The sequence below is a fragment of the Epinephelus fuscoguttatus genome, linkage group LG19 (assembly GCF_011397635.1).
Source record: "Epinephelus fuscoguttatus linkage group LG19, E.fuscoguttatus.final_Chr_v1".
NCBI classification, from domain to species: domain Eukaryota; kingdom Metazoa; phylum Chordata; class Actinopteri; order Perciformes; family Serranidae; genus Epinephelus; species Epinephelus fuscoguttatus.
The window spans coordinates 39,439,367-39,465,913 of record NC_064770.1 but is presented as its reverse complement, the minus strand read 5'-3'; the positions used below and the strand labels follow the sequence as shown (position 1 = coordinate 39,465,913).

The window sequence follows — 26,547 nt, the reverse complement described above, 5'->3', positions numbered from 1 at the left end:
GCTGACATAGGTAATTTGACCCACAAGATGGCGCTAACGTAGCTAAAGATTTGTGACGGACATCATAGCCAGCCAGTGAACAAGCCGCCATATTGTCATTTATAGTTACAGCCCACACTGTAAGGGCTCATTTATGCTCAACATTAAATACGGATCCGGATACGGACGGAGCCTTCAGTCCGTGCTCTGCGTTCATTTCGTCCGTATTTCTGCATGTTTCCATAAAGCTTACGGATACGGGCCAAACAGAGCAGTACCACCGGGAACCATGGGGGCAGTGTTGCTGTCACTACCCGATACGTAGCTCTAGTGAGACACGAAGAAGAAATAACAATTCAATTTCTCTCATCGGCAGTACTAGAGAAAAGAATTCTCCGTCCTCCAGTCGCGATGTATTTAACGGCCTCACCGACCACCACCTCCTACAACGCTGCCTCTGTTTTTGTCTTTTATGCAAGAGGTACATTATCAATATCTCCTCCACAGTCGCCATGTTTGTTTTTGAGTTTGTTGTTGTCATAAACTTTTGACTCTGGGCTGCCCCCTGGTGGATATATTGGTTAACATCCATGCCAACGTAAACACATGGAAGTATGTGGGCAGTGACGGTAACATGGTTTGTAACGGACGTATACATTTTCGTACATAAAGGGAGCATAAATGAGCCTTAATAAGGTAAAACTGTCTTCTTTAAAAAGAAAAAAAAAAGAAAAAAGAAGTTTAACGTTAATTAAAACTCATTTTTATGGCTCAGATGTTAATTAATTAATAATTTTATTTCCCGAAGAGGTTGTTTGGAAAATTGCAATCTGAAAAGGAACCAAAGCTGCTTAAGAGGTTATTGTTATTGTGTAACGTTATTATTAACAAATAGTAATATAAAACCTTGTTTTCCCTGTTTGAGACCTTAAAAAATAGACTGTGACTTATATTCTGAGTTTTACGGTAAATATTCAGTCGGGTGTGCCATGCCATCTCGTTCATAATAATACCGGTATAATTTTTAATATGATATGAAAAGTTCATATCTTGATACTCATGAGATTTATTTATCACCGACTCCTTGGTGGTTCCAAAAAGAGGAGCAGCTTCAGTAGTGTGGAATAAACTTTCCTTCTCTTAGCGCTCAGAGGGAACTCATTCAGCGGCTCCTCTGGCAGCAGCACAGCGTCTCTTCCTCTCCTCTCTGATTCTGTCACAAACCTTTGCTGATGCAAACCTACGTGAATAAACTCCATATATGTGACTGTGTCAGGTTACAGCCTGATGACATGACATGAACCAACTAAGCCACAAATAAAACGGGACAATCAACATGTATAATTAAAAAGTTAACAAAAACAAAAACTAATACATTCTAAAAAAAAATCAATATAATAATAATCCTCCTCATGCTGTGGCTGCACGATTAATCAAATATTAATCATGATCCTGATTTTTGCTTCCGACAATTAAATGAACTTAATGAAATAAATTAAATGAATTAAATTAACATAATCAGTCATCAGTGTGCAGCAGCAGCAGCCTGTGAAAACTTTACTGAGTGTTGGAAAACTTTACTGAACGTTGAGACTGCAGACGGGCAAAATGAAAATCATCCGTTCATCAACTATCATCATCATCATCTGAAACCTCAGTCGAAAACCTCTCAACCTTCAGTACAATGAACACATGAAGGCTGAGAAGATTAATGTTACCTCACTGAATTTATGTCTTCAGCCAGCACTGACTCAGACATCCATAACAGTGCTGCTGCAGCACGTCACGCTACTGTGACCGCTATAAAACACACAGACAAACAAAAAACAATGTAGATACATATCTATAAGAAACGCACAGTATTCAGGTAATGAGGCGCCTTATTTTAAGTCTTATTTTGATGTTAGCTGAAAAGTAGCACAACATGCAAGTGAAAGCAGCGCTGTGTTTATTTCAATGTGAAAATGCAATAAAAGCGATGGGTCAGGTCCGGGCATTTTTAGGCAATTCTGAGCAACAAGCAGAAGAATTGGAAGACATTTAGGAATTTAGCAACACAATCTGCCTTTTGCATCAGCTGAGACTTGAACTCACAACCTCTGAGACTAAGAATCAACTTCTGTCTCACTGAGCTAATTAGTCAGTGACAATTCATGTGTAGCTTCACAAACTGACTAAGCCAGACGTGCAGGTTTAGCAGCCGTCCATGCATGGAAAAGCAGATTTCAAACCACTGTAAAAAATTCAGTTATCAAAACAAAAATCTGAAAATACACATATTGCATCTAGACAGCATGGAGATGTTGGTAATGTGTTTGTAACAATGATTGATTTGCTCCATAAGTGAAAAACTGATGTTTAAAATTGCCATTTTTACATTGACTCCAATTGTTCACATTAGAGCAAAATTCAAAATGCTGTCAAAAATTCAGTTTGAGATAAAATTCTGAAATTTGCCACACATCATCTACCATGACTCTAGAATTTTGTCTTTTTTTCATGAACATTGAAGATTTATTTAGCAAGAATTTGCATGTATATGTTTACAGTACCGTTTACAGTCAAACATTTTGATGCACTGTAGGCTCAATTTTTGATAAATCAAAAATCTGAGAAACATAGTTTGTGTAGGACAGTCTGAAGATGCTCTGTAGCAAGTTTGGTGTCAACTGAGCAAAAATTGTGGGAGGAGATAGGTTTAAGAAGTTTTACAGTTTTTGAAAAAAACAGAGTGATGAACTTCATAATTTTTAATAGGTTTAAATGTACAAAAGTTTCTTCAGTATTGGGGCTACAGTTTGATGAAAGTTGTGAAGTTGTAGCATGTATGGTTGATTTGTTATGGATTTTCAAAGTTTTGAACTTTAGACGCTTGCTGTAGCGCCACCATCAGGACTATTGGCTTGAGTTTACAGCTGAGGATATCTGGCATGAGACTGGACCTTTGTGCAAAGTTTGGTGAGTTTTCACCCATGGGAAGTATGATTTCCTCAGAAGAAGAAGAAGAAAGAAGAAGAAGAAGAAGAAAACAAACTTCAACTCAGAGCGGAAAAGCGCCCCACGTCATCTCTGCTTTTTCCCCATTGTCCAGTGGGATGATTTGAGAGGCGGGGCTTCTGTGGTGGTCACGACAACAAGTCTACAGTTGGTAACCAATGGAGGAGAAACTGGTGGTAGTGGTTGCTGGATACCCAGAGCTATACGACTTTACAAAGCACAGTTAGCACCATCTGAATAGAAAACAGCAGATAAGTGCAGTACTGTAAGCGTCCATGATGGAGGAGAAGCTCCTGGACCAACTGGTGGTACTCCCCATGATCCAGCCTCTTTTTTAGGGTCTCATGCGTAACGCTCTGTGTGTGATCGAGGCCTTGGGGGCTGCATGTTTTGCTGCGGCCTGCTTCAGCTGCAGTAACCAGCGGTGGGACCCTCGGCACTGATGACTCAGAGGAACTGGAACAACTAAAACTAAAGTGCTGACTGTCCGCAGGTTGACTAAATGTGTGCACTACGAACATAAACTGCTTAATGAAGTCTGAGTGTGATGCATGAAATAAAAGTTATGTATCATCATTTCTCTGTTTGCTGATGAGTGTGCAGTGTACAGAAGGTCAAAGGTCAACAAAGTGAATAAGGAAAAAATAAATAATTCATTGTAATGTATAAATAAATCTCAGGTGAGTGCAGGAGGGTTGCCAACATTAGTGTAGCAGCAGGTCGGTGCCGCCCTCACACTGCTGCATCCCGCCATTCTTTAAGTGACTCTGATTGGCCCAGAGGGGGGACGGCATCATCCATTAGTGACGGTGTGTTTGCTGTCGCTGTGGCACTCTGTGTTCTGTTTCTCCTCCCTCCATCTCTGCCTGTGTTGCTACGCAGTCTCTTCCTCTCTGTCAGCAGCGTCTCTCCGGGGGCTTGTATTGTTTCAGTGGATAAAAGGAAAGACAAAAAAAACCTGCTTCAGCGGGATGAGAGAAAGACTTTATAACAAGCTCTCGCGCCTCCAGGGAGGATTCTCACTCAAATGTTCTCCGAGAGTACACACAGATCCTCGCTGTACGCAGCACACACACACACACACACACACACACATGTACTCTGTGTCCTATGGAGAAAGGAACTGAGACCGGCGTCAGGAGTGGCCACAACAGGAAGTGGTCCAGAGATTACATTAAAGGACAGACTCCCTGCTCCGAATGAACCTCTGCGGAGAGGTCGAGGCCTTTCCTCCGCCCCTCGGGGGGTTTCAGCAGTCTTGTACAGTAAAGCTCACACCGTGACTTTTGAGAGAGTCTTCTTCTGACATCCTGCTGCTCTCAGCATCTCGGAGAGATGGAGGGACGGGGCAGAGACACTGTGCAGGGAATCGAGACTGAAACAAGGGAGGCAGCCTGCAGTAAAGGTCATGCTCCAGACCCCCCCGCTCCAGAGAGCACATTAGCAGCGCTGTTATTGTTTGTCTTTATGTTCTTATCAGATAACCTCTGAACATCAGAGTCAGCTCTTCCTCTGCAAACATCATGGTGTCACGGCTAATTCACACTTTAAGCTTCTTTGCTTCAGTCCGTGTGCCATTTAAGACATCATCTACCTATGCCCATGGGGGTCAGCGCTGGCTCCAGTGTGGACACATGCAACCTGAAATTTGTGATAGTGCGGGCTGCACACATTGGAAATGCACCAATGACGCATGCTCCAGTTATCGAATATAATCTCTAGTTCCACACTCCAGTCCAGCTGGTGGCGTATGTGGTAGTTTGACAAGAAGAAGAAAACAAAATGGACGCTTGTTTTGAAGAGACAAATGTGTGTGTGGTTGTGATGCACCACATTTCAAGCAGGACCACTTTTGTCACTTTCCATTGCAGTATTGTATTTGGTGGTATGGCTCTGTTCTGGGACCTCTCTGCCCTTCCATGTGCCTACGTGGAAAGCTTTAAGGTGGAGAGCGCACACCTTCCCACTCCCACTGTGCAGTCGAGTTGCCAACATGTGACAGCCATGTGGCTAATTTCCGGTTTAGCAATTTTCTAACTTGAATGAGGTTAAATGATTTAATCTTGCAGGTCTTCCAGACTTTCCAAATGTTATCAGATTGAATGGATAAAATCTTGAAATTAAAACGAGTCTTTGCATGGGGGTTGTGACGCTTAAAAAAAAAAAAAAGTTTCACAGACCTGAAGGGAAAACTGACAGATCCCGGGCATTGCAGTGCCACTGTGTGGTCACTAGGAAACAGCACACTACCAGGTAGAGTGCACTCAGTGACCTGTGGCTGATTTAGTTAATATATGCAAGTCTCTTTTTCTTTATTGACCAACTGATTGGTGTAAGAGCAGGTTGAATGAGTCAATAAAGATTTTCTTTGGCTTACAGCAGACTTCCTAATAATTGCATTGACTGATTCGTACGGACCCGTCTGTGCATCCGTCCTGTTGTTCAGTGTGTTCAGTGTTGTCATTTATGTCACTGTAAAGTTCTTAATGTTTGTAGTGAGTGTTTTCTGCCTGATGATAAATAAGACTGAGAGGAGGACAGTAATGGCAGCCTGAGGCAGCGACATGTACGTGGAAGTAGCAGCAGCGGGGCCAGACTCTCCACAGGAAGTAAATGGAGTGGAAGTAACGTGCAGCCTGACGGTGAAGGTCAGCTTTGGGTCAACATGATGTTTGTTTAGTAATTTAGACGTTTTTTTCAGTCCTGCTTCAGGATTTGCTACGGGCCAGCGGCTCCGCTCGGCTTGTCACTATCGCTACGGCATTAACAGCCGCCGTGTCACTGGTTGGTAAACGGAGTGTGTTCTCAGCTTTCAGCTCACCAGGTCAAAGCTGGCAGCAGCGAGACGGAGGAAGAGGACTGTTTTATAGGAGTTGGGAAATTCTTCCTGATATCAGAGCCATGTGATGTGACTTGAGGCACGAGTTGACCTTCTCATAAAGAGTCTGAACATTCAGATCATGAGTAGATTTTTTTTCATTTAAACTAAATCAGATTAACAAGTACAACAAAGACACACTCAGTGCTGTCCTATATACTCTGCAGCTTCACATGATTTAATCCACAGCTGGTGTCCCTGCTGAGTTTAAAGTCATAATGAGGCAGGATCAATACGCAGCCGTCTGACGTTTGGAGTCCAGATTTAATTAGATTTCTTTTTATCAATTGAAAAAATTAATTTATAGAAAAAAATGTATGTTAATGCCACATCTAAGATTAGTTTTTCATTATGTTTCAGAGTTTGCAGACCGGCTCAGGAACATCTATTTCAACAAAGACACTCATCCCCAAAACACCATCTGATGCTTGTGTCATCGAGTGAGAACGTCCTCCGTCTTCTCAGCACCAGGTTGGTTCTCCTCTGTTTGCCTTTATTTAGTGAGTGACAGAACCAAGCTCTGAAATCTCAGCCCTGAATGACTGAAACAAAAGCAGCAGCTTTAGTGTCTTGCATCACTGCACACATGGTTTTCAGTGTATCTAAGTTTGTTCTCAGACCACCTCTTCAAGAAGGTCTCAGTCTGGTTGTTGTGCTGTGTTCACACCTGCACAAATGAACCGCACAGGGGGGGCAAACAAACCTGAGTTTGACCCAACCGAACCAAACAGGGCAGGTGTGGCAGCAGCCTTACTCATACTGTGGGTCAGGCTGCAATGATACGAGGTTTTTATGGAACAATATTCATCTCAGAAAATATCATGCTCTCACGGTACACTGTATACACAATACGTTATTACACAATTGTTGTTCTTTTGAAGAAACGGTTTACAGAAAATTGAAACTTGAATCACACTTTTAAGGGTAGTGTGTGTGAACAGTCTCTATCTTGGAACAATTTATTGTTAAAACATTGCAACACGCATGGCAATATTTTAGAAAAGCTGCCGTGAAATCATTGCAGACCGCAACAATCCCAGAATCAGCCTGTGAAATCCTGGAGGGACGGACTGTCAGAAACGGCAGCAACAGAGATTTAGGAGTGAATTGAAGCAGGAGTTTCAGTGACTAGAACATGACATATCTATGAATGTAATACACTGTGTTGTGTCCCGCCGATGTTCTACTTCTTTTTTTTCTAATGTTTTCTGTTAGTCACAAAGCTGTGAAGGACTGAGTGAAAGTTAGCGCGTATGAGGCAGAGGCGTGGAGATGAGTACATAACGCAAAATACCTTATGCTGACCTTAGTGTTAATTTCGTTGATGAAAGATGAAGAAAATGTTTCAATTAATGACCCTTTTTCCATGACAAAAACGAGATGATGACGAGCTAAAAATAGATCTTGATAATAAAAACTACGATGTTTCATTTTTGTTGATGAGACGAAAATGTTAGTGATGGAATATCGGACATTCTCTTCAAATGCCTGATGAGTGACAGGCTGATAAACTGCAGTAAATAGTCTGCACCAGGATGTTTCCATTAGTGCGAGTTGTGAGCTGTAATTCAGCGGTAACTAATCAGCCGTGTGTGTCTGACTGTGGATGGTTAAAGTTAAAGTTAAAGTCCCACTTTGGTATGACCCGACCGGGGATTGAACCCACAACCTCCCAGTGTCAGGGCGGGGTTTGTTTGTTTGTTTGTTGCAGCGGTGGTTGTTAGCAGCTAGCTCCACTTGTTAGCTACTGAACGGCAGCAGAGCAAACAGCCACCACCTGCTGGACTTCACAGCTGATCCCTGCAGGACTCCACTCTGAACATGAATTAGCCTCACTGGATTAGTTCACAAAAACATATAGAAGACATAATGACTAAAAGTTGATGAAAACTTTTTGACTTTTCGTCAACCAAAACTATAAGACAACTATACATGACATTTTGTCTCAAGACTGTCAGAATTAACAATGACTGACAGAGAATGTCAGTTTTCTGTTTAAATGAATTATTGAATTTTTTCTGTTTAACATTTTCAGTAATTAAAGTGCCAGTTCAGGAAGGCCGTGTTAAGTTGTATTAAATTACTTTAGATATCCTTGTTACCTACGTTGACATTTGGGTCACCAAATACACCCCTGGGTTAAATAAAAACAATGTGAAATTCAGTCTCACACACACACACACACGCACGCACACACACATGTCCGCTCAGGTACACGGTCAGTGTCATCCGATGCAGCTGACTGTACGTACCTGTGACACGGTGTGCTGTGAGACTGGTTATTTCAGGCAGAAACTGTAACAGATACTGTAAGTGTAATCAGCGTTTGATTAGTCAGTGAGATAATTGTGTCGCACCTGCGGGGCACAGCACGCCGCATCAAGGTAGGAGAAGAACAAGACGTGTTCTTCTGAGCCGGCAGACAGCCGAGGCCCGCGGGCTCTCTGCTTCAGAGGCACATTGTTATAATTAGATACTGTGACATGCTTTGACATGAGTTCATCAGACGTCTCGATGGTTGGAGAAATCTCGTCTATGACTTGTTCAGACCTGACGAACATGTTTCTGTGGTTTGATGACAATACTGTCTGATTAGTCCGTGAAACAACTGGACCGATGCTTTACACTCATCCTGTCATCCTGTGAGTGAGTGAGTCAGGGAAATTAAGTGGTGAGTTTAATAACTGCAATTTCAGCTCTTAAAGTCACTTTGTGGTTTCTGCTAATTAGCATGTTAATAATAATAATAATAATAATAATAATACATTTTATTTAAGGGCGCCTTTCATGGCACTCAAGGTCACCTTACAAAAGTACAGAAGTGCATAAAAACAGGGATAAAAACAAACAATAAAATACAATGGACAGTGCAAGGATCAGACGGAGTATGAGAGTTTGAACAGATGGGTTTTCAGTCTGGTTTTAAAGAGGGGTAAGGAGTCCGTGTTGCGGAGGTCAGGGGGGAGGGACTTCCAAAACTGGGGAGCCAAGCGGCTGAATGCTCGGCCCCCCATGGTGACGAGGCGAGCAGAGGGGACAGAGAGATGGATGGGTACGGGTAGGTACAGAGATATTAATGAGGTCAGAGAGGTATGGAGGGGCAAGACTGTGGATGGCTCTGTATGTATGGAGTAGGATTTTGTATTGAATGCGGTATGTGATGGGGAGCCAGTGGAGCTGCTGCAGGATGGGTGTGATGTGGTGAGTGGATGGTGTTCTTGAAATGATGCGAGCTGCTGAATTCTGTACCAGTTAAAGTTTATGGAGGGTTTTCTGGGGGAGGCCAAACAGAAGGGAATTACAATAGTCAAGTCTGGAGGTGACTAAACTGTGAACCAGAATGGCGGTGGTGTGAGGGGTGAGAGAGGGGCGGAGGCGGTTGATGTTTCGAAGGTGGAAGTAGGCAGACCGGGTTATGTTGTTAATGTGTGCTGTGAAGGAGAGTGTGCTGTCGAGGATGACACCCAGACTCTTTACCTGAGGGGAAGGGGAGATGGAGGAGTGGTCGAATGGAATGGTGCAGTTATTGGATTTATTGAGAGTGGATTTAGAGCCAATTAACATTTCTGTTTTGTCACTGTTTAATTTAAAGCTCAGACATCCAGAGGGAGCTCTGAATAGAGCCGCTGCTCCTTTGCATCAAAAGAGGCCAATTGAGGTGGTTTGGGCAGTTTTCAAATTGGCCGAACCATCAAGGTCTTAATCTGTTGGCACTAATGACTAAAACGAACACGGTGAACACAGTGAACATGGTGAACATAGTGAACGTTACCCCCGCTGAACACCAGCAGGTAAAATGAAGCATGCTAATGTTGTGTCATAGTGCCGCTGCTAGCATGGCGTAGACTCCCTTTAGGTGCTGGGTCTCCTGATCTAACATGATCCTAATATGTTAATATCACATTTTCAACTGAAAGTCTTCCTACACACAGTGAGACTGTGGGAGTAACAGTGTAAAAATATACTACAGAACAGTGTTTGCCTGATGAGCCTGCCGCCCAATATATACAAACAAGTGCTGATCTAATTTATGCCGATATGAAGAGCAGTCCATGTGTATTTTCAAAAAAACTGATAAAGATTTAGTTGGGTTGGGAGAGAGAGTTTGGGATCTTGTTCACAAATGAGGGCAGAATGGAGCATGAAATGGATCGGTGGTTCGGCACGGCATCTGCAGTGATGCAGGCGCTGCACCGGACCATCGTGGTGAAGAGGGAGCTGAGCCAGAAGGCGTAGCTTTTGATTTCCTGGTCCATCTACGTCCCAACCCTCACCTGTGGTCATGAGCTCTGGGTCGTGACCGAAAGAATGTGATCATGGATACAAGCAGCGGAAATGAGTTTCCTAGGAAGGGTGAGGAGCTCAGACATCCAGAGGGAGCTCTGAATAGAGCCGCTGCTCCTTCGCATCAAAAGAGGCCAATTGAGGTGGTTTGGGCAGTTTTCAAATTGGCCGAACCATCAAGGTCTTAATCTGGCCCCTCCCCTGGGACCACTTTGCCTTGGGAGACCCTACCAGGGGCTTATTAGCCCTGGATAGCACAGCTCCTAGGATCACATGCAAACCCCTCCACCATGATAAGGTGGCCATTCTTGGAGGAGTCGTGGACATCTGATGAGGATGCCCCCTGGCGCCTCCCGTTAGAGGTGTTCCAGGCACGTCCTACAGGTAGGAGGCCCCGGGGCAGACCCAGAACACACTGGAGGGATTATATATCTCTTCTGGTCTGGGAACGCCTCGAGGTCCTCCAGGAGGAGCTGGAAAAGGTTGCTGGGGAGTGGGACGTCTGGAATACTTTGCTCAGCCTGCTGCCCCCGCGACCCAGCTTTGGATAAGTGGTTAAAATGGATGGACATTTGTGTCATTCATGGACTCGCGTGGTGCAGTTAGAGGCGCACAGTGCTCTGCTGCAGAATGACTATAGGATCAACACTGGACTTTTTGTCCAGGCCTGTGGCGTTATGGGTGAAACACTGCAGAATGATAAATGGATTTAAATCAACTTTAACACCTCGACACAACATCTGCTGCTTTACTACTTCTTATATAATTGTGTTTGCTCTTTTGTCTGTTAATTAGATAAACAAATAAAACCCTGTGTGGATGTTGAAGTTATTTTTCCAGCTATAATCCAGTAATGCCGTGTTAATTAGACACATGAGATATGCAAATACTTTAGTGTTGGCAAGGATTCCTCAAATCTGGTCAGATAGTAGCTGGAGCTCTGCGGGCGACACAACAGAGCTGTAAGTTTAATTATTACAGGTGACAGTCGTAGAAACTGAGAGGTAACAGTAGATTTAACACAGTAAGACAGACGTGTATCAGACCTAATCGTCCTTTGATCGCCTGCTTTTGTTTTACACCAGTGAAGGATTTTTACACTCTGCCTCTGAATGATCCGTGCAGTTAAAGAAGTGCGTGAGTGTGTGTGTTGACTGTAAAGTGGTACCTCCCCTGCTGTTAGAGAAATGCACAGACAATGGAGAGTGGTTGTATGGCCTTATTACCCCCGCTGAGTGACTGTGGGGAAGAGCAGAGCGGGGAGATTAGCAGCGCAGATAGACGCTCTGGACGCTCTGATGTGATGTGACGGGACATATTGTAACATGACGGTGGATCTAATCTGATTTGATATAACTTTGTATCGCCCGCCCCAAATTATTTTCACGCTCGTGAGTTCCCTTGATGCAAATTTACAACACATGTTCAGAGCATCCTTAATGGCTGCGTTCGCTGTCCTAATTTCCTCACATGCAACACAGGCCTGAGTCCGTGTGAGCGACCAAAATCTGGATGGAGCTGCACCACATGGCGTGCAGGTTATATTTGGAATATTAAAATCTGCATTAATCACCGTTGCCGTGATAACGAGTGAAGCAGAGTTCACTTTTGAATATTAAGGCCTGTAGCTGTGCAAGTTGATGCACTGTTGTCATGTAGACTGTTCTCTGACTGTTCCTCTGAAGCATCACATCCTCACTGTGACATGTCCATGTTTGGTCATGGACTTTCCACGTCCACCTACAACGTCCAAGGTACCCTGGGTGTGTTGGTTGTTAGTTGCTCCAACACACATGGTTTGGTTTAGGACACAAAGAGTAGTTTGAGAGAGCTCTCTCTTGCTCTCTCAAACTTGTAATGAAATCCGATCAAAAGGTAAAACTGAATCAATGTTGAGCCAAATAATGTTTTTTTTTTCTCTAAATCTAACCACGTACTTTTGTTGAACAAGGGGAAAAAAAACGTAAATGTGAGGTGATTTACCGACGTTGTTAGTTTATTTTGAAAAAGACTGTATGCATGTAATGAGCAAAATTGACCTGCCTTCCTGGAACATCAACAAACACAGGAGAATACCTTGCACGTAATACGTAGACGTGAGCGGCACTGACCGAGCGGCGATATGTGACGAGTTGGGATGAGAATGGGTCGGTAACACGAGATGGTTTCTTGCCAGCTGGGCGCCATTGTGTCAAACAGACAAGTTCATTGGTCCAGTGTGTTCTGGTAGTTCTGGTGAATGTCACAGCCCTTTCTCTTTGTTTTCTCTGATCATGTAGCATCAAATGTAATAGTATTTTTGTCTTACTACTACAGAGACAGACCGTCTTACCAGCAGTGTAATACTTTTTTTTAATGAGACAAAACGAGTGTGAGGAACGTGAGTCGACAGCCTGGTTGGTAGGAGGTGAGAAAGACTCTTCATTCAGTCCGTAAACAAAAAGTGTTAAAAGCAAACAGTTGGAGCTGAACTTCAGGCCTATAAATGCATGGTAGTGAGTTCATTTTGAAAAGTCTGATTTGTAATATTAATTTAGAAATTAAAATAAAAGAATGCAGTGCGAGTAAAGTCTGTGATGCACCATGAAATTACAAGCTCAGCTATGGTTTTAAAAAGTGATGTAATCTGAAAGTTCTTCTTCATTTGGCTGCAGCACGGCACTTATTTTATTTAATGAATTCATCTGTGATTAAAAGAAGAGGCTGTATCCATGCACTGCGCTCAGTCACTCAGCTAAATGCCTTTACAGGCCAGCGGGTGTTCAGCTCCTCGGAGCCTCTCGACATGAACTGTAAGCTGCAAACTCTCCCCTCATCTTAAATTATACAGTCCTTTAAATGCTGCATAAATAATTTTGGTTGCGAGCTGTACACGAACATGTGAGTACACGACAGACCCAAAGGCAAAAAATGCATTAACCTACATAAAGCTGAGGAGATGTGTCATCAGTTTGAATGCCGTCTTTATTTAATCTTTGGTTTTCAGAGGCGGGGAGGCAGGCCGCAGCTCAGCAGCACTCAGACTATAAAAAACTCTTAAAGGTTGAGAAGTATATTCTGCAGCCATTCAAAGTAAGCACTTGCTCTTTAATGGTGGCGCTAATTACCTGGATGTCACAAGACAAAGTGTTGGCCCCTCTGGCCTGTATTCTCACTCAGGTTAGCAGACTGGAAGCGGTGCGGCAGGGTGAGTGTGATGATGGACTTAAAGACATGTTCTTTTTCGTCATCCATGTGGCCCTAAACCCACATGTAATTACCAACAACTGCCTCTAATAGCCTGCTAATGGAGGCACTTCCTGTTTGACCCGGGCCTGCCTCTGACTCTGACTGCCCCTCTCCTCTGGATTTGCTCTTTTGTACTTTCATCAGATGCATTCATCCAGACTGGGAACCAGACGGATCTGCAGCTCATGTTTTATTCGTTACAGCAGATGTGTCTGGTCCAGGCCAACAGGAAGTGTGCCAGGATTTGGAGCTGATTTTCGCAGTGGCCAAACAGTGGTACTGGAATTTCTGGGGTCCGTCATGTGATGCTCTGCGGCCCGAAAAGGCTTTTAGACTGAGATTGAGAAAGAGACGTCTGGAAATCAGTGGATACATTTTTCTATGCGTCTCAGCCCCCGAGAAATGACTCGTTCCACTATCTGGGTTGGATCCATTCGGTTTGACATTTGTGAAGTTCAGAAGTGCTGCATGATGAAATAATTTAATCCCCAATCAAGTTAGCAAAGCACTTAATTGGAAGTTAGCCGTTCGGACAGTGGAGGTCAGATGCTCGGTCACACTCGGCCACTAGTGCGCCTGCTTTATGGGCCACATGATGCAGAATCAGTGCTGATCATCCAGTAATTTTACAGGCAGCATTTGAACCATTTCGACTTCATGCGGTACTGAGCAGCTTTAATAGGAGTCAAAGCTACAAGCAGTGATGAACGGGCCCTCGCACCTTTGTGCAACTCGGGGTGCTGGCAGGACACTGGCTGATGCTGCTGTTCATTTCTGTGAAAGTCAGACCCTCCACTTCCTGTTTGGTGGCAAAACACGAAGGTTTGGCGCCTCGCCACAGTCCCATGGTTTCTGCTGTAAAGTTTTAACATGGAGGTCTGTGGGGACTGACTCGCTCTTGGAGCCAGCCTCTTGTGGACATTAAAGGAACTGCAGTTTTTGGCACTTCAGTGTTGGCTTCATTTTTCAGCCTTCAGGTTTCCACTTTGATCAAACACACTACTTTGTGTTGTGTACTGTCCCAGCTGTAATTCAAAGTGACACAAAGATAACAGATTTTGCAGTAATCATCTGTCCACGCACCAGCAGTAACCGCCCCACTGTCTCCAGGCTGATGTTTGGTTGAACGTCCTCTGCATATTTTGTGTGATACACTCATCAGATCAGGCAGGAGCTGCTGAGCGTCCACAGATCAGATTATTTTAGTTCTCACCTGCTGCCCACCCACGTTTACTTCATTTTTATCTGTACCCATAAATTTATATAAATAAATGTGTGTACCCGACCCCGGACTCTGAAGTGCACATGCAATCACTGAGGTATAAGGCAAGTTTGTCCCACTCCTGCAAAACACTTCACCCAAAACTCGGTGCACATTTATCCTAACGCAGTTCAGGAATGAAAGAAACTGATTCACATAAGAATCACGTCTCTTGTTTAAATCGACTCTGATTCACTTCACAGATTCCCAAAACAGATTTTTGTGTGTCGAGTGATATAAAGATATTTTATGTTACACTGACAGAATCAAAAGGACTCAGATACAAAGGCACAGCGTGTGCAGCTCACACTATAAATATCAAGTAGTTCATCAGCACAGAAGAAACTGGGCACATTCTGGATTTTTCCTTTTAGTTGATTGAGCAGAGAAATATGTTCCTTCCAAATATTATCAAGCAGAAAATCATTCAAAATAAAACCTAATATTTTACTCATGTTCTTTAGGCCCAATTGTGTCTGTATAAATAACTCCATGTAAAGACATTTAATATGACGGTCTCATGAACCAAGCGTGCCCCAATGTGCCCAAAAACAAAGACCTCCACATGCCTTAACAACACCTACAATGTGTGAGCAGCACCAGTGTGCAGATGGGAGTAAAGAAGGAAGTGGTCCAGTAAGGACGATGGTTGTGGTGGAGTCTCCTCAGGAGACCGGTGTTCAGAACTGTGTGAGTCATTTTAAGGTTCGTCCTCACCATGTTTCTGTCCCTTAACATCCTTAGCTTTACATTAATTACATAACTTTATGTAATGTCATTTGTGGGGCGCTAATTCATTGGATATCATACGTATTATTGCGTGTGCATTTTCGTAGGATATGAGATAAACTGTTGTATGAGGATAAGCTGGGTAGGGTTCGGTATCAGTACTTTTAAAGCGGGATTTATACATCTGCATCGAATCAACGCTGCAACCTGACGTGCACCTTCCTAGAAATGTAACTACATGTCGCAGCGATGCAGACCTCCTGTCGATTTTTGTAAGCTGAAACCGTTTCCCAAAAGTGAAGCACCGAAAGTGGTACTGGTACCAAATTCCAGGTACTGATATCAGTTGAGATGTGAACGGTACCCAACCTTAGACCCCGGAGCAGATCCCACAACCTGGTCTCACTCCAAAGTCGTCAAAATCTGGCGTTTGGGCAGTGACTTTCAGCATCAGACACTGACGAAAAAAGATGTCCTTTCACATCAGCGCGATGTATGGCTGGTTGCCGATGTAGTTTAACAGTGCCCAGCAGCGTCGGGGGGAAATGCAGCAGGACGAGAACCAAAGTTAAGGCAGCCAAAGTCCAAGTAGGGTGAGCAGAAGGGGTGGTGGATGGGTCACTGATAACAATCACTGACTTTGACCCGGGCGGCCGGTGTTTGCTTCCTGTAAGATTGTAAAGCCAAACCTTGTTCTTTTTTCCTACTGTAAACCTCACCACATGATTTTCTTGCCTGAACCCAAAGACGTGTGTGTGTTGGCAAAACATAACCACGTGCATATGTTGTATAGTTTCTCTAGATGGCATTGCTCTGGCCCCTGCCACTACCGTAAGAAACCTCGGAGTAACATTTGATCAAGATTTGTCTTTTAATTCTCATTTAAAGCAAACCTCACGGACTGCATTTTTTCATCTGCGTAATATTGCGAAAATTAGGCCTATCCTGACCCGAAAAGATGCAGAAAAATTGGTCCACGCTTTTGTTACCTCAAGGCTGGATTATTGTAACTCTCTATTATCAGGTAGCTCTAGTAAGTCCTTAAAAACTCTCCAGCTAATTCAGAATGCAGCAGCACGTGTACTAACAGGAACTAAGAAACGCGATCATATCTCTCCTGTTTTAGCTTCTCTGCACTGGCTCCCTGTAAAATCCAGAATTGAATTTAAAATCCTACTGTTAACTTATAAAGCTCTAAATGGTCAAGCTCCGTCATATCTTAGAGAGCTCATAGTGCCATATTATCCCACCAGAACACTGCGCTCTGAGAACGCAGGGTTACTCGTGGTCCCTAAAGTCTCCAAAAGTAGATCAGGAGCCAGAGCCTTTAGCTATCAGGCTCCTCTCCTGTGGAATCATCTTCCTGTTACGGTCCGGGAGGCAGACACCGTCTCCACATTTAAGACTAGACTTAAGACTTTCCTCTTTGATAAAGCTTATAGTTAGGGCTGGCTCAGGCTTGTCCTGTACCAGCCCTTAGTTAAACTGACTTAGGCCTAGTCTGCCGGAGGACCCCTCTATAATACACGGGCCCCTTCTCTCCTTCTCTCTCTCTCTCTCTCGTATCCTATTACTGCATCTAGCTAACCCGGCCATTCTGGATGTCACTAACTCGGCTTCTTCTCCGGAGCCTTTGTGCTCCACTGTCTCTCAGATTAACTTATATCACAGCGGTGCCTGGACAGCGTGACGTGTGTGGTTGTGCTGCTGCCGTGGTCCTGCCAGATGCCTCCTGCTGCTGCTGCCATCATTAGTCATTAGTCATACTTCTTCTGTTATTATACACATATGATTATTGTCACACATGTATACTGCCAGGTATTAATACATACTTTCAACATATTGTACCGCAGTAACCAGAACTATAACTATAATATTATTACTTCCATTAATGTTGTTGTAAGATACTGTCATTACCTGCATATCTCTCTCTCGCTCTCTCTCTCTCTCTCTCTCTCTCTCTCTCTCTCTCTCTCTCTCTCACTGTGTCATATGTATTACTGTTAATTTATAATTTTGATCTGTTCTGTACGACATCTATTGCACGTCTGTCCGTCCTGGAAGAGGGATCCCTCCTCAGTTGCTCTTCCTGAGGTTTCTACCGTTTTTTTTCCCCCGTTAAAGGGGTTTTTTTGGGGAGTTTTTCCTTATCCGCTGTGAGGGTCTTAAGGACAGAGGGATGTCGTATGCTGTAAAGCCCTGTGAGGCAAATTGTGATTTGTGATATTGGGCTTTATAAATAAAATTGATTGATTGATTGATTGATTGAAGGGACGTAGTGCTTTTATTTTGAAAGAGACTGTATCAAACTGTACATTTCCTGTGAAAACAGAAGTGTATTTTGAAAACAGACAATGCATGTAACAGGCTGAAGTTGACACGGCGTCCCAGGACATCAACGACCAACACACTCAGGGTACCTTGGACGTCATATGTGGACGTGGAAAGTCCATGACCAAACGTGGACATGTGACGAGGTCACAGTGAGGATGATGATGGATCCTAACGGCTCCAGAATCAGCAGTAGCAGGTGAATGAGTTGACACACATCGTTTGAGCAGCACTTTCATCCGAAGCACCTCACAGTACAATGATAGCATGACAGAGTTTGAGGCTCAGAGAGTCGGCGAGTGCTCGCAGCGCTCAGGGGGCCGGAAAACGATTTCTTTACTAAAACACTGTCAGAATATCAGAGAAGTTTATCCTGGCGTTATTCTCAGGGAACTCCAAAGACACCATCAGTATTCTGGGTGAAACCTCTGAGCAGGAACAGTCTTCAGTTGTGTTTCTGTGCCGGGGGGGATTTCGGTTGAGTCACTTACATGAGCTCCATATTTTGTTAAATAATCTCCGCTCCTCTCATCGACGCTGTGAAAAGATCCAATGGGAGAATAATTTGTACAAAGTGTTTGATTTATTTTCAGTCGTGTTCAGTGAGAAGATCAGAGTCAGAGATGAAAGCCTCGGGGCCCACGGGTGACTTCTTCATTTTCAGTGTTTCCGACAAGAGATATGACGAATGTTCGAGGCCGGCTGTTTGTCAGAGTAACCAGTGTTACCACAGGGAAACAGAGCTGGTTTCCCAGCATGCTTCAGGTCAGGGGTCACCAGGTGTTTGATGCCAGGGGCCACAAGGAGAAACAGGTGTGAAGTCCTGGACCATGAGTCGTTAATAAAAGAGCTCAGGTCATCATGAGCGAGTTTTAAACACTTTGTTCTGTTCACACAAATCTTTGAATTTTTATTCCTCCACGCCGGCAACAGCCACAGTCAGAGGCGTTATGTTTTCGGGTTGTCCATATGTACGTACGTCCATCCCAGTCTTGTGAACGTGATATTACAAGAAAACGGCTTGAAGGAATTTTGTCAAATTTGGCACAAACGTCTACTTGGACTCTACGATGAAATTATTAGATTTCTGTGACTTGAACTGAACTATGAACTGATTTGATTTTGGTGGTCATACGTCAACGGTGAAAGTCATTGTGACCTTGCATCCATTCCATTCTCCTGAATGTGACGACATGAGAACACAGTAAGGGAATTTCCTCAGATTTATCACAAAAGTCCACTTGGACTCAACAATGAACTGATTAGATTTTAGTGGTCAAAGGTCATGGTGACCTCATCGCTCTCATTCTTGTGTCTAATTTCTCAAGAGTACTTTAAGCTTTTCTTCACTATGGCACAAATGTTCACTTGGACTTGAGGATGAACTGATTGGATTTCGGTGGTCAAATGTCAAGGTCATTGTGACCTTGCATCCATCTCATTCTCGTGAAGGCGATATCTAAAGAACAGCTTGAGGGAATGTCCTGAAATTTGGCACAATTGTTCACTTGGACTCAACGATGAACTGATTGGATTTCGGTTGTCAAATGTCAAAGTCTCTGTGACCTCGCATCTGTCTCATTGTTGTGCACACGATATCTCAAGAACACCTCAAGAAAATTTCTCTAACTTTGACACAAACGTTCCTTTGGACTGAAGAGTAATCTTGTTAGATTAAGTGGTGAAAGGTCAAGATTACTGTGACCTCACAAAATATGTTTTTGTCCATAACTCAAGAATTCATTCACTCATTATGACCAAACTTGACACAAATGTCTAACAGGATAAAATGATGAAGGTCAAAAGGTCAAAGGTCAGCTTGACTGTGACATCATCATGTTTTAACATCATATCTCAGGAACAGAAGGGGAGACATTTGGTCAGATACTGAATTGGTGACTCTAATCTTGAAACTGTGCTGATTGTATAGATCTTCTGTGTGTGAAGCATCCATGTTTTCACTGACATGGATGGAGACTGTCAGAGACACTGGACTGGTGGGCGGAGTCATACAACCACAGGGTGGACTGGTGGGCAGAGTCATACAACCACAGGGTGGTGGTTCTAGTTTTTCCATGTTGGCAGTAAATTAAACTGCTTCATAACTAGCCCTTGATTTCCTGAGCGCAGCTGTCCCTCCTCTAAAGACAGGCTTTGCTGAGTGGAGTGGGCCCACAGGTCGTAGCTCCCCTACTTTAGATAATCCTGGTGGGAAATGACACATTTACATCGACACCATGTAAATTCAGTTTTATGAGCCCACCAACTATAATTATCTCTGCTCAGCTCCGCACAGTTCATGTTAGCTGGTGGAAATATTGACTGTGAAGGCTCATGCACACCTTTAATTTCACGTACGCAGGCGTGTAGGAGGAAATGTCCAAAGGCAAGAGAAGAGAGAATTCCCACGCACTGTTCTTTAACTTTATTTAGAAACATGTGTCCTCAGAGCTTCATCAGGTAAAGCCGAGGAACAAAGAACACATCTGACTTTCTTTACCTGACGAAGGATGAAAAGTTACATCTAACTTTTAAAAGTGGCTCCATGTCTGGAAACCAGGCATCAGGCTTTTGATGCCAAAACTAAAAATGAGGTTGCCATCTTTAAACAGTTAATATTTTGAGTAATTTAGACACAACATCAGCTCAATAATAAAATGTGACATTAAAGAATGTTTAAAAGCTTTATTAAATTCTTTGTGGCTTGTGTTTTATCTGATACTCAACAGAATTTCAGTGTTATGTAGAGATGCACAAAATATATCGGCAATATTGCAATTATGCATTGTGAAATTATAGCCCATAAATATTGCTAAATACCAGACTGCTTTCACTGACTTACCAAGAGCAGCATCTACACACTGACACAGTGGGTGGCAGAACATGTACCTTTACATTTTGTTTGTGAGCTGCCAGTAAACACAGAGAAGAAGAACAGCAGCGTGCTGTCTAGAGAGCGCAGACATTCCATATCCAAGACATATATAACGAGGACAAAGTGTCTCTTGCTCCGTCCCTCCCTCGGCCTCTCTGGTGCTGCTTCAATAAGATTAATAGGCTAAATAAATAAACATATTTCAATCATTTTCCAGCTCTAGATTTATCTGAAAGGCTGGCAGATGGAAAACCACTTTTTGACTCAACCCACAAAGATTTTTAATTGTTTCAAACCTACTTAATACTTACTGTACTTTACTGTAGCTCCAATCCATCGTTGCATTTTATTTTGATCACAGTCTGTTTTATGAAAGTGTTTGTGACTTCTAGAATGTGGCTTTGACTCACAGCTGAACATGGAGCCCATTTTGTAGAAAATACAGAGATACATATATATATTGTGACTTTCCATTCAGCCTGAAAATATCGAGGTAAAACTTTGTGTCCGCATCACTCAGCCCGACCTTAAAGGTATCAGGTTCAGCTCAGATCAGACTGTGCTTGGATTTGGTCAGAGAGGTAAATGTCACAAAGGCTTTGAGATGATGGATGGCTCTGAAAATCTGTTGCACACACACACACACACACACACACACACACACACACACACACACACACACAAATCCCTACATATATAGGTTTCAGACAGAGTTAGACGAGCTTGTCAATATGGCGGCTCAGGAAAACACTTGAAGGAACAATCCTCCAAACAGCCGACAGACGACACGTCACCCCGGCTGATATCACAAGCACATATGATCTTATCAACGTTTATATTTGTCAGCTTATGTGACGGATAAACGATAAGAAACTGCAGTACGGAAATGGCAGAAATAATTTCCAGGTGCATTCTAAACAGTCTCTGTTAGACGCGGTAGCCTTGTTATCTCTGTTTTAATCTCGTCCACATGAGCGTGTGAAATGTAAGCGTCTGTTTTGGTTCCATTCAGACATGACAGGGCGATTAGGCTGCATAAGTGATGGACTTTAAAACTTATTTTCCTGTTGAAGCTTTGATGAATGCTCACTGTCAGCCTGAGGGACGCGTGTCTCTGCATCTCTCAGTCAATCTCCTTAATAACTCGTCTCATCAGTTTCATCAGTTAACGTTATTAGATAGAGAATAAAGTCTGACAGCGCAGAGGCACACAGTGACGAGATGCTGCGTTAGGACTCTTGTTATTCATAGACTGAACTCTCCTTCACATCCAGAGCTTCTGCTCCGTCTTCATCTCATCACCAGCGTCCAGAAGCCTCATTCCCCATGGCTTCACCACCCTCAGTAAATACCAGAGCTGGGATGATATAATTTGTCCCGATTCGATTCTATCACAATTCTTGGGTCCAGATGTGATTTATATTGCGATTTTACAAGAATTGCGATTCGATGTAACTGTCCATGACAAAGTTTACACACAGCTTTGGTCATGTCTAGCTCTGCCTTTCCTGGTAGTGTGTATACATATATATCTATATACAGTATCTATATATCTTAAAAAATTTATGTGCCGCCTCTCTTGATGCAGCGGCTCCACCACACCACTAGGTGGCTCACAAGTAAGACGTTACACCTTTTCAGTGTTGAGAGTAGTGTTAGAAGAAGAATATGCAGACTTGCAGTAGTGCACAATGACACGGTTAAAGTTTAATAGAGCACAGGAAACTGCGTTTATTTGCACCGATGCTAATTTCTGTTAGCGTGTCTATGAAGATTTCCGTTATATGTTAGCATTATGCTTGCGGACCATGCGCTAATTGTTCTTCCACATTTGTGGCACTCATGCCAGCTATACTTTGAGTTGACTTTTGTCTTCTTTTTATTAAGTAAAGGAGCTCCAGGTCATGTTCGCTTGATGACGATTATCTTAAATCTTTTTTTTGCCGTGGCTCACGGAGCAGTCGGCTTCTCCTTCAAGACTGTGGCGCTGCATGTGGAAGCTTCAGTGTTGATTGGGTATCACTTGTGCCGTGTAACCAATCAGTGGGGGCTGTAGACGGGACACTGTTACACAGCCAAGAGTGGGGACTTCAGGCATAGAGACGGCTGCATCAAAGCCAGAGGAGCGCGTTTTAAAATAAACGTATTTTATCGGTTATTGGTGAAAAAAAAAAACAGCCTAAAATAAATAGAAAAATATCGATTAATATAAATAAATAAAAATATAAATCGATTCTCATGTACACATTTTAGTCTCTCCTGATCGCACTGGTATTTTAAAACCATGAATTGAGGGTGGACACGTAAACTGACATCACCTAAGACTAGGGACTCAAGAAAATTTCTCTAACTTTGACACAAACGTCCCTTTGGACTGAAGAGTAAACTTGTTAGAATAAGTGGTGAAGGGTCAAGATTACTGTGACCTCACAAAATATGTTTTTGTCCATAACTCAAGAATTCATTCACTCATTATGACAAAACGTGACGCACATGTCTAACAGGATAAAATGATGAAGTGATGACATTTTATATATCGAAAAAGGTCAAAGGTCAGCTTCACTGTGACATCATCATGTTCTACATAAATACTGGGGATGCATGATAATATCGTCACGTTATTGGTATCGGCTGAATGAACTATTAGAATTGGCCAACATCTTATTTTGCACAATGAATGAAGATTACAGACACTGAACAGTGTTTCATGTCTCCACCTGCTGGTGGGCCGTCACCACAGAGGAGACTTGATGATCACTAAATATGGATATTGCTTATTGGCCAAATAAGTTGTTACGCATATTGAGTATCAGCAAGACATCCAATATCATGCATCCCTACCTTTATACTCCTTCAAAGATTCGTTACAAGATGAGTTGAAACAGGCAACTTCTCGTAATGTGCCGGTCTGCAACATTCCAGAAAGGTTTACGTTGAGTCAGCGAGATGAGTAAGGGTATCATCTCTGTGACAACTCTCTGTACTCTCTGTTGAGGTCATATTGCCCAGCCCTAGATACTGTATATGGTACGTAGTTGTTTTGTCACCCAGCCCTACTTGAACACACATTTCTACATTTACTTTGTGGATATCAAATGTTGGTATCAGTTTCACTTTAAGTGTTCTGGTGTTCTATTTTAAACGCTCCTCGGCCTTGTTCCCCACACTGTGGACATCTCTCTGTGTATCAGTGTCTCTTTGGTTTGTTTGTGTGTGAGCTGCGTTTTTTGTTTTCTCTCATCGTACTCATCATGTCATTATTCGCTCCGTCCTGACGAGGCATGATGAGGCTGCTTTGACAGCACAACAAACCCTCGGCTGCATTAATGAAGCGGCTCACAGCCGATGTTTGGTCATCTGTTGTTGTTCCAGGCCTCATTTACAAAACCATAAAGTGCTGCTGGGTAGCTTTGGATAATCTGGCGTGAGGCCCAGATAATACGGCTGGACCGTGAGACAAGTGAACCCCTGTTCCCATCTGAGCGTCCCCCTAAACCTCCACCACCCGTATTGTCCTGATTCTCCCTGTTTTTGACTCTGCGTCATCGATTTGATCGTCAGGACTCCGGCTGACAGCTGACCGCAGCCTGAACTCATCACTGGTTTGAGGTCAGAGTTGACTTGGCGCAGCGACATCTGTGTGATGACCCAGTTTGAGTCCTCGGAGGCTGTTTCTCAGTCAGATGAAGTGGCGGTGCTGTGATAGCGTCCCGATCAGATCCTCAGGATTACAGCCAATTAAGGCGTTTTATAGCTCAGTATCAGCTCTATAAAACCCAATCAGTTTCCATTTATTTATTTTTTAATTGCAGCCGTTTCAAAGAAAAACACTCGATTGGATTTCGCAATTGCAATTTCTCAAAATGGGGTCACAAATGCATTTTGAGTTGTTATTAATTTCTGTAAATTAGACTGAGTGATTGTGTTGGTGAGCTACATGATATTAAACATCTACCGAGCGTAATTACATTCCTGTCTTTGTATCTGCAGGAAAATAATTAGATGAGCGTCTGCAGGGTTTTTTTTCTAAGCAGTCAGTCAGAGAAAAGGCAAAGTAAACTTGCTCTTATCTTCAGAATAACTCTGCACATCAGCTCACATTCAATATGATACTTTTTATTGGTATTTTTTATCCGTCCTGGCAGGTTACAGTCTCAGATTTGTTCATGTTACGATACGTCTTTAGCGGCTGAACGCTTGCTGAGTTCCTCACTTGTCACTGACTGTGTCTGTCTGCTGTTTGGTGCCGCGCAGGTCGTGTACATTAAAACAAGATGGATGACAGTAGTGCTGCAACGAATACTTGATAAAGTAGTTAACTGTTAAATTAATCGACCACTCAACTATCAAAATTTGTAATAATCGATTAATCACTTTGAGTTTGAGTAACTTTTCAGAAAAATGTGAACACTCTCTGCCTCTTGTATGTGATCACTTCTTGTGGGGGCGCCCCTTGAAATTTGGAGATTTGAATTGTCAGTCGGAGGCCCCTCGGCCAGCTGAGATTGCTTCAAGCTGAGCGTCTGTTTTTTTTTGTGAGTGTTTTTGACTTTCACGCTACTCTTTGGAGCAGACAACTGAAGACACAATGCAGCGACACAGCAGAGGTGACATTTTCTACCGTAAGTGCTGAATTCACAACTCAGGGATACTTAAGACTGCAGTGTCTGGCTTTGGTTTGATATCTGGTGTCGGCAAAAAATGTTGCACATTTCTGATCCATCGTTGGCTTGTTTATTACATTACATGAATGCTGCTGTCACACTGAACACCGTGCTGAGCTCCGTTAAAACTTTATGTGGAAATAAAAACGAATCGTCATGGCTGAATCTGATTCACCTGACATAATTCTGAATCAGGCACAGCCCTAATTTTCCGGGTGTTACTGCAACTCTGTCCCCATTTTCTGTGATTGTACCTGACGATGATGCGGCATAACAGCAACTTCCAGCTTTGAACAGGAAGTTGTGAAGAAGCTTGTATTCTCCATCATTTATGCCACGTAGTGCCCCCACTGACCTTTGGAAAGACAGACGACTGCATGTCATCTGTCACTGAAGGACTCTCTTCAGAGAGTGGACATACCAGAAGGTGAAGTGGACACGTGACCACAGCAGCTCGATTTCCTCTCAGTGGAAAATCTGAGTGGAAAAACAGCGATATCTGTCATCTTCCTTGGCAGCAGATGTTGACATAGATACTCAAGATACAAGTTCAAGATTTAGTTTGTCCCTAAATTCAACATTAAAGAGTTATTCTTTGCCCCAATAAAATGTGCTCTGGGGACTTCCTGAGAGGAGCCGCCCGCCGGCGAGATCTCCTGAGGACTACTCACCTTCAGGGGCTTTTTTCTGTTTGCAGTCGCACCGTCAATAACAAAACTTGAGTGCTTCCTGCATGGCCGTTAGCGGTTTGTCTTTCACTTTCGCTTTGACAAGTCAAACTCGTGGTGTATTTCCCCCGTCACATATATGTTCAATAAAGCCTGGACTTTACTGTGGGTCCATTTGTTCGTGTTTTCTTCCATTGTCTTCGTTACGAGCTGTTGTTTACACGGCTAACAGGTTTCTAAAAGTGGCGGTTGCCAGTTTTGTGGTGGCTGTACACTTACATCACTCACGGTCCCTCTTGCTCTGGGAAAGTATCTATGCTTAAATCAATGCATCCATTAAAAACAATCCAGTTAATTAATTCAGTACTTGGGATGCAGATAAAATCAGCATGTCATTGGTATCGGCCGATATCAGCTTTAAAATGAACCGGTCAACATGCTTTTTATTATTTTGCACAATGAATGAAGATTACAGACACTGAACAGTATCTCATGTCTCCATCTGCTGGTGGGCCGTCATGATAAGAGTATGCACGTATAATAGGATGTTAATTCCACTACAGAACAGACTTGATGATCACTGAAAATAGGTGGGGGATATATTGATATCCTTATCTGTATCGGCCATGTTGGCAAAAAATTCAATATCATGC

At 43.1% G+C, this 26,547-nt stretch overlaps 1 protein-coding gene across 3 annotated transcripts in view; it reads left to right on the top strand.

Moving 5' to 3' along the window:
• The window catches only part of LOC125879295 (thyroid hormone receptor alpha), a 170,676-nt gene that overhangs the window by 13,645 nt on the left and 130,484 nt on the right, over positions 1–26,547 (top strand). For all 3 annotated transcript variants that reach the window (XM_049561096.1, XM_049561094.1, XM_049561095.1), the window contains one exon: positions 6,215–6,325. The gene's annotated coding sequence lies outside the window, so the exon portion shown is untranslated. The remainder of the gene's footprint in view (positions 1–6,214; positions 6,326–26,547) is intronic.